This window comes from Raphanus sativus, chromosome 3 (genome assembly GCF_000801105.2).
Source record: "Raphanus sativus cultivar WK10039 chromosome 3, ASM80110v3, whole genome shotgun sequence".
Classification (NCBI taxonomy): Eukaryota; Viridiplantae; Streptophyta; class Magnoliopsida; order Brassicales; family Brassicaceae; genus Raphanus; species Raphanus sativus.
In genome coordinates, this window is record NC_079513.1 from 9,202,249 (window position 1) to 9,210,661 (window position 8,413).

The window sequence follows — 8,413 nt, forward strand, 5'->3', positions numbered from 1 at the left end:
TGGGCCCCACGACACGTGACGGCCCACGATTGGTTCGATTAATATATATTTTTTTTTAAATCCAACGGAAAAAAAAAAAAATATTTGCATTGGAAATCGTGCCCTCATTAGTGGATATTCCTTTTAGTCTTCCTCGATGTTGTTTACGAAATTTGGTTCTTTTTGGGTTATAGTTGATGGTATGTGAGATTTTTATCTCATACGGCTCCTCCTTTAGGTGCATAATGAAAATTCACGAACGAGGAAAGGGACCCAATGACTTCGAAAGAATTGAACGAGGAGCCGTATGAGGTGAAAATCTCATGTAAGATCCGAATCATTCTCAATGAATCCATAAGAAATGATCCTATTTTTTTCATCGGGTCCGGGTAGAGACCAAAGGTCTTGAGCGACCGATCCGGCAGAACAACTCACTAATGGAGATGCCCTTACTTCCTCTTTTTTTCTATTTGATGACATGGTTTCATCAGGTATATATATATAAGGTGTTTGTTGGAAATTTTTATTGATTTGTATTTATGTCTGTTTTATATTTTAGATCTGCTTTGGTTTAGTTGCTAAATGTTTTGTGAAGGTTGGCAGTACATTTAAATACATTGTTTACATGTATTATGATGTTGTGAGTTTTTACATTCGTCCAAGATTACTCACCATTAACCTGTAATTTCGAACTTGTAATCCGGCGTGCTTATTTGAAATAGACATTATACTTAAAATTAACTTGTTTGATTCATTTGAAATTCGAAATAGTGAATGAAGACAATTTTTCTTTTGCAATTATGTAAAAAAAAAATCATCGTTGATTGATATGTCTTTTTTTAGTAGTAGCATATGTCACACTGTAGTTTCTAATGTTGCAGGGATATGTAATTTTCACCATAAACTCTTATAATTTGTAAGTATATGCTTCTCTTGTTTTTTTTCCCCATAAATTAATTTGGTTACAAATGAAAACTTACAAACTAAATTAAGTGTATTCATAAATAAACTGGAAATAAGAACTTTAGCTTTATTTATAATTAAAACAACATTTCTCTTGTTAGCTTAACATCTGGTGAGATTCTAGGACCGGACTGCTAACATTAATTGATGAACAGGTACATTAATTGTTTAATATTGGTACATACTAACATTTTGCGTTTATAGTGTTTGTCCTCTCTATCTTTAGTTTGGTGCCTGTACATATTATAATTCTTCTATTTTATGAAATTGACGTATCATGGATCTTTGATGAGAGTTTCCTACAGATTGTGACTTTTTTTAAATCTTGGAAAGTTTCTGTTTTGCGTCTACTTTTTACCCACATTGATCATTCTCGACGGTATTATAATCTCTTTAGTTGTTTATTCTATGTATTTTTTTTTCTAAATAGATTGTTGTAGTAGATTTTTGAAGCCTGATGAACGTTTTCTGTCTTGTGTTAAGCGTTATGCTCTTTAACCCTCAGTGATCTAAATGGTATTATTTTTTCGTGCTTGTATGAATTATAAGGTCTCTCTTTTCTAAATGAGTATATTTTGAGTGTCATGTACATTAACATAAGTGAGACTCATTTAGAATAGCGTCGTAGTTTCTTAAACATTTATCGTTTATGTTGTGCTCCTTCTAACCTTCAGTGATCATTCTAAAAATTATTATAATTTAACTTATACAATGCCTTGCACATCAAGCACTCATTTTCTATCAAATCACAAACGTTGGTCCCTCATCTCTTTCAAACCTAAGCTCCTCTCACAAAGCATCTTGCAGAAAACTACTTAGAGTCTCCGTCAGTAGTACATATTCTCAAATGTATAAAAGAACACTTACCCTTCCAACAATCAACAAAATGACTACTTAGTTTGATTTCACTGATGTTCACTGTCTCTTGTTGCATTAATACGGCGGCGAGACTACGCCCGAACGTCGGAAGACTTAGAACTGATGGTTGCGTGCATAATAGTCCCCTGTAATAAATTTTAAAAACATCTCAGAGTTGAACATTTAAAAATCAAGAAACATAAAGGATTTACCGGATTATAAAATCAAACAATCATGTGTATATAGAATTCAGAATCATTCATCTAAAAACCAAAAGAAACATTAAGAAATTTACCGGAACTTAAGAAAAACGATCAGAATCAGAAACTATGAACCAATAAACATTAAAACTTCACCCGAATAATAAAATCAGACGATCATATATAAATATCGGTCTTACATTCACATCCACCATGAGTTCACCACCTCGCTTCACATTCTTGGCCTCCCAGAAACGCAACAACCTAGCCTCAACAGTGGAGGAGCACATGCCGGACTTCAGATCGGAGAAAAACACTTTCGAGTTACTCATATCAAACCGAATAAGTATGTTAAGAAACGTTTAGGAAATGGTTTGAGGAGAAGCCAAGCATACCTATTTATATCGTGCAAGCACCGTCTCCAAGCAGATTAACGGACATTAATTAATTGTAGATCGTGGCCAAAGGTGTTAATAACTTATTTAATGTGATGGATCAAGAAGATAACGCGTCTGGATTGATGAAAAGAAGTCGAAAGGACCTTATTAGAACGGACAAACGGTATCGTGACGCCGATCTGCATAGGTCCTATGAACCCTAAAACTGGCGAGGAATGAAGAAGATAAAAACGATATGGTCCTCTGTTTTGTTTGGGTTTGGGCCAAATAATATGAAACTATTAGTATTAATAACTAATATTCCGCCAAGCCCATTAGCAAAACACAAAAGAAGTATCGATCGAAGAAGTGTTGTGTTTCAAGCGTAAGTGGTGGACACGTGTCATCTCAGCATCACTCTAATTATCTACGCGTAATCCTAGGTGGAGGGCCCTGGAAAGAAGGAACTCTACTTTATATAAATATAGATAGATATAAGAAGATAAGGGTGATTTTAAATTAGGAACACTTACCTTTCTTTTGCTGACTTTTAATGGCATTGATTCAGCATCTTGTAACATTATGGATTGTGCCTCTTCTTTTTGGGCAGTGTACTCCTCCTTGGTTTCTAAAAATATTTCACATTCTCTTGGATAAGACAAGTGCATTAATCTTTTCATGGAAATATTAAGAACATGCTGATCAAAAATGAAGCTTACCATAGGTTTTGGAATTTGAACAATCAATTGTTCAGATTTTGGTTTCCACATGTGAGGTGGTTCATGACTTACCTCATGGTCTGGTTCCTTACTTGGAACATCAGTAAGAATATAGCTTTCATTTTTACTCCCTGTTCCAAGAACACACACATCAGTACTACTATCTAAAGATGGTGTTAAACATTTACCTTGGTGTGATACTTCTAATACTGTTTTTGCTTCATTAAGCATCATCATGGACTGCTTTGTGTCTTGAACTATCTTCTGGTGCGTCACAAGAGTCACGCCTGGTGTTCATCTCCTTTGAATTCTTGCTCCTTAATTCCTGTTACAACACCTTTTGACAAAGACAAGTGCATCACACAAGAATTTTGAACCAATAAATCAGATTGAATAAAACTATCACTTTTATAGATAAATTTGTTTTCTCTTCTAGTGATGTTTCTTTCAATGCTTTTTTATTTGGACAAACTACAGCAAAGTGTCTTCTTTTATGACATTTATAACATATCTGATCTTTTAAATCCTTAGAGTTAGAAGACTTACCTTGGCTTGGTGCCTCTTCTTTCTTTTGGTTTGAAATCTCTTTACTCATTGGACATAAATTTTGGAAATTTTTTGAGTCCAACAAGGACGTGTAGATTGTGTTTCTCTGGACCTCAGGACCTGTCTTAACACCTTTTGACAAAGACAAGTGACTCATACCAGTTGAAAATGATTTATAAACAAATTTATCAAGTATAGGACTTACCTTAGCCTTTTCTTAAAAAATTGGGTTGTCTGATTTTTCTGTGTCTGGCCAATGTGTCTTGGCTGACAAACTTCTTCTTCTCCATGGTCTTTGGGACCTCATTAGGTTAGTATTGATCATAGAAAACCGTGGACCTCCTGTTTGGCCGAATCTGGTCTTGATGGATCAAGCTTCTATGACCTCCTTTTCGCTCATCTCCCCTTGCCTCTTTATACCCATGGGTTGAAAACCTCCTTGGATACCTTTCTCTAATCTCTGGTGTTGGAAGTAAGGATACATACTTCCTGATCATGGCCTCTTTAAGATCTTCCCACGTTTTTATATCCTCTCTTTGATTCTTCCATCTTGTACCCTCTACACTTTTCCACCATTTGTATGCACCTCCGGTGAGATGTTTGATGGCATGGCTCAGCTTTTCTTTCTTTGGCACGCCATGATATGAAAACCACTCATCCATGTTTCTTTCCCATGAGAGATAATCATCTGGCCAGATTCCTCCGGAAAAAGAATAAATCTTAACATCATTAACAGATTTAAAATCATGGTAAAAATGAGTTAAGTATTCATGTGTGCAAGAAGTTTGATGTGGAATGTTCCATGAAGGATCTGGTGGCTTGGGCTCAACATAGCCAGCCTCTGGTACATCTCCAAATCTTCTTTCTCCATGTGGTGGTGGTCGGACTTGTGGCTTATTTTTTTTTCCAACTGAGCAATCTTATCATTGAGCTTTTGTATAGCTTCTAATTGTTGGCTCAGTCTTGCCTCTAGAGTTAGGCCGTGTGCTTCTCCTACCATTGCTTCCTGAAAACACTTTCAAAGATCAAGTGAAATATGGGGAAGTTATGGTCTGGAAAAATAACAATGAAACAATGCAAACAAATTTAAACAAACCGATAAAAATATGCCAAAGTGAACCGAAATGAAACAAACTATGCAATATGATTTTTATTTTGGTTTTCTCAATGAAATCTCGAAATGAAACTAATTATGCAATGCAAATAAACACAATGAATGAAAATATGGAATGAAAAATAACACTGATTTTTTTTTTTGATGCAAGCAATTAAACTATCAATATGAAAATGATATGAACAATGCTCTAACAATATTTTCTTTTTGTTTTCTGATGCAAGCAGGAAATGGAGAAACAAATATGATATGAAAAAATAACTAGGATGTTTTTTTTTTGAATTTTCAGATTTGATATGCAATGCAAAAAAAGAAATGGAAAAAACTTAAATGCAGATTTGTTTTTGACCTTTTTAAATGAAAAAAATAGCTAAATGAATGCAAACACCTTTTTATTTTATTTTTATGAATGCAAATAGATGAAACAAATATGATATGCACGAAATTAAATTGATATGCCTTTTTCTTTTTAATGCAAGATTCAAATAAGAAAAAAAATATGGAATGCAGATTTTTTGACTTTTTGAAAATGGAAACAATTAGCTAAATGAATGCAAACACCTTTTTATTTTCTTTTTATGAATGCAAATATCAAAATGATGAAACAAATATAATATGCACGAAATTAAAACGATATGCCTCTTTTTTTTAACTTTTCAATGCAAGAATCAAAAATGCAAAATGCAGATTTGTTTTGAAATGAATGCACAAAATCTAAAAATAACAAGTAGAGCTGTGTAATGAATGCAAACAAGCTAATGAGTAAAATTTGAAACCTATATGATCTACATGAAAATAAACTAGTCTTCCCTTTTTATAATTTTTTTTTGAATGCAACAAGAACACAAAAATGCAGAAACTGTTTTTATGGCTTTTTTCGATTTATAAATGCGAAACAAAAATGCAAGCAAATATGAGATGAAAGGATAGATGTCACCTGAGTCAGGAGCTTAAGATCTGATACCAAATGTTACAGGCTGAGATTCAGACAGCACAAAAAGGTTGGACTGAGGTTTGATTCTGATAGGACTGGTGGTGATCGGATGGACTGGATGGTGGACTGCTTGGTTTGTGATTTGTACCTGAAATATAAAGGAGAATTTTATGAGTTTTATGAATTTTTATATGAAGAACAGAAGCAAATATGAAGAATAAAAATGATAAAATAAAATTCAACAGAAACTATATGATTAGGAACAAGATGGCCGATTGATAATGGAGTGATATGCAATGATCTAAATAATAAAGATAAACAGAAACAAAAGGATAGAAAGATGGAGGATGGGATCTTGTTGCTGGACGTGTGTCTCTCTCAACAGATCAGTGGATGGATAGATGGGTGAAGGTGGAATCCGGCTAGCTTGATATGTATCTCTTCCATGCTGGATCATATGAATGGAATGGATCGATGGCTAGGGATTGGCTCTCTCAATCAATGAAAGAACAGGTTATCTTGAATTACACAAGACTCTATGGACGTGAATTCAATAGCACCAAGTGAATATCACACTTAACAGTAAAGAAATAACAACAAAGAATTCACAACTTTGTTAAAAGGAAAACTGTTTTCTATTACTTTCAAAAATGATCAAGGGTATCTTACAATGACAAACTAGCTGAGCTTATATAGACTCTACCTTGGGATTTTATAACAGTCTAAAATGACTTAAGGAAACAAATAAAATCAAAATAAAAGTCTAGGAAGCAAAGACTTTGATGGCTCCATGAAATATAGCCATTAGCTTGATTTATGCCATCTTCAAATGGAAAACTTGTTATGATCTTGTATATGGATATGTTCAGGATGTAGCCACGGTCAAGGAGTCTTCCTGATATGTCTCTGAGTTTCCTTGATGAAGAATATGGCCGTTGGTCTTGATAAAATCCTTGAAGAAACTTCTTTAAGGCATTATATTTAAATGCTGCCAAATATGGAAGGTTGATGTAAATGAATATCCGCCTGATCTCCTGGGTGCTGGTGCAGCTGAGGACTTCTTGGATGTATTCTGGATGGTTAAGATTATATCCTGGCTTCCATAGATAAGTTTGTTTTGGACCAAATCGGATTGGTTGGCAATTTTCCCCAATTAATGTCGGTTTTGACCGGTTTTAGGAAATTGATTGTATCTTGGTATTTCCTGAACCAATTCGCCTTATTTTGCACTCTCTGGATAGCTATTAAATCCCTCTTGAAGAACATGATTGATTCTGGAGATGGCCGCTTCATGTTTGGGCTGAAATATTCTTCTAAATTCTGGTACTCGAAGATGGACGGGCTGGAAAACCTCCGGTTTGTAAAATTCATTAATTCTTTTTCCGTGAAGATTTTCTTGTAATTCCAAGCCTCAGTGAATCCTTGATGATTTGGCCCTCTAGGAAAATTGGATTCATGACAAAAGACCTTCTGGATGTTGAGATATTCACCTGGGACTGGACCTCTGTCGCTGGTACCTCCAAGGTGGTTTGTTTGGACAGGTTGGTGGACCTCTGGTTCAACCACTGATTTGATGGCCACATCAAATGTGCTCCACACTTCTCTGTATGAGGTGAAGAAATTTCTGAAATCCTTTGATATGGGTTACGAGAAGATTCACGCATGCGTCAATGACTGCTGTCTATTCCTAAATAGGTACAAAAAGCTTGAGAAGTGTCCAAAATGCAAGACTTCAAGATGGAAGACCAATATACACAATGGTGAGAAGAAGAAAGACGTCCCACAGAAAGTATTATGTTACTTTCCCATCATACCAAGATTGAAGATGATGTTCTGGTCTGAGCAAATGGCAAAGGATTTGAGGTGGCACTTCTTTTTTTTTTTTTGAATTGTGTGGGAACCGAAATTCGCACTGTCGATTTTAGTTAAGTTAAAACGTAGGAAAACTAAGTTGACCTAGTTTTCCCCGAGGATCCCGGCTATCTGCTGGGCCACGCACGACAAAGTTAATACGAATCTAGTTTGGGAATAAATGCGTAAAATAAAGAGAGCAAAAAGAAAGAATCTTATTTCCGAATCTGCGGAGAGCGTTGGACAACAGGTCGAGATCTCGGCCGCAAGAGCTGTCGATCGTCGCTAGTCTCAAAACCTAGATCTAACCTAGCTGAGTCGCAGCTCGCTAAAAAAGGAAATAAGCGCCTAAGTTCTAAGTTGCTCTGGAGTGGTTTCTTTCTTCTGATTTCGGATCCCCCTTCCTCTGCTCCTAGCTTTGCTTATATACTCCCATATGACGGTCTATTCTTGATGGGCTGAGTCTGCCGCGGGCTGGACTTTTTCCATTTTCGTCGGCTTTCGCGTTTATCGGGAAAGTTGACATTTATCTTTTCGGAAAGTTGACATTTATCTTTTCGGAAGTTTAACATTTATCTTGTCAGGCGAAGATAATTGTAAACCGTCGTATCTATCCTTTTAGAAAATCGTAAATGGGTCGTCCAATCGGGTTTGGTCCCTTTCGGGCCGTCTTCCGGACTTCCGCTGTTTTCTACGATTTCTTTGAAAGAATGCTCCTACTTGGATGTCGAGTCTTTCGGAAGATCTTCGATCCATTGCCGAGGCGAATGGTGTTTTAAGATAACCATCGCCGTTTTATACGAAGTCTTTCTGTCCGTTGACGTCTTATGGGTTCTTCGAAATCCTGGAGCAGAAGAAGGAGTTTTGTTTGC

The 8,413-nt window shown here is 35.7% G+C and overlaps 1 long non-coding RNA gene across 1 annotated transcript; it reads right to left on the reverse strand.

Moving 5' to 3' along the window:
* Positions 1-1,616: 1,616 nt before the first annotated feature.
* LOC108836136 (uncharacterized) lies at positions 1,617-2,622 on the reverse strand. The gene is made up of 3 exons (XR_001947074.2): positions 2,396-2,622; positions 2,201-2,296; positions 1,617-1,946 (listed from the first exon to the last, which is right to left on the reverse strand). It is a non-coding gene; the product is annotated as an uncharacterized LOC108836136 (long non-coding RNA).
* Positions 2,623-8,413: the final 5,791 nt, after the last annotated feature.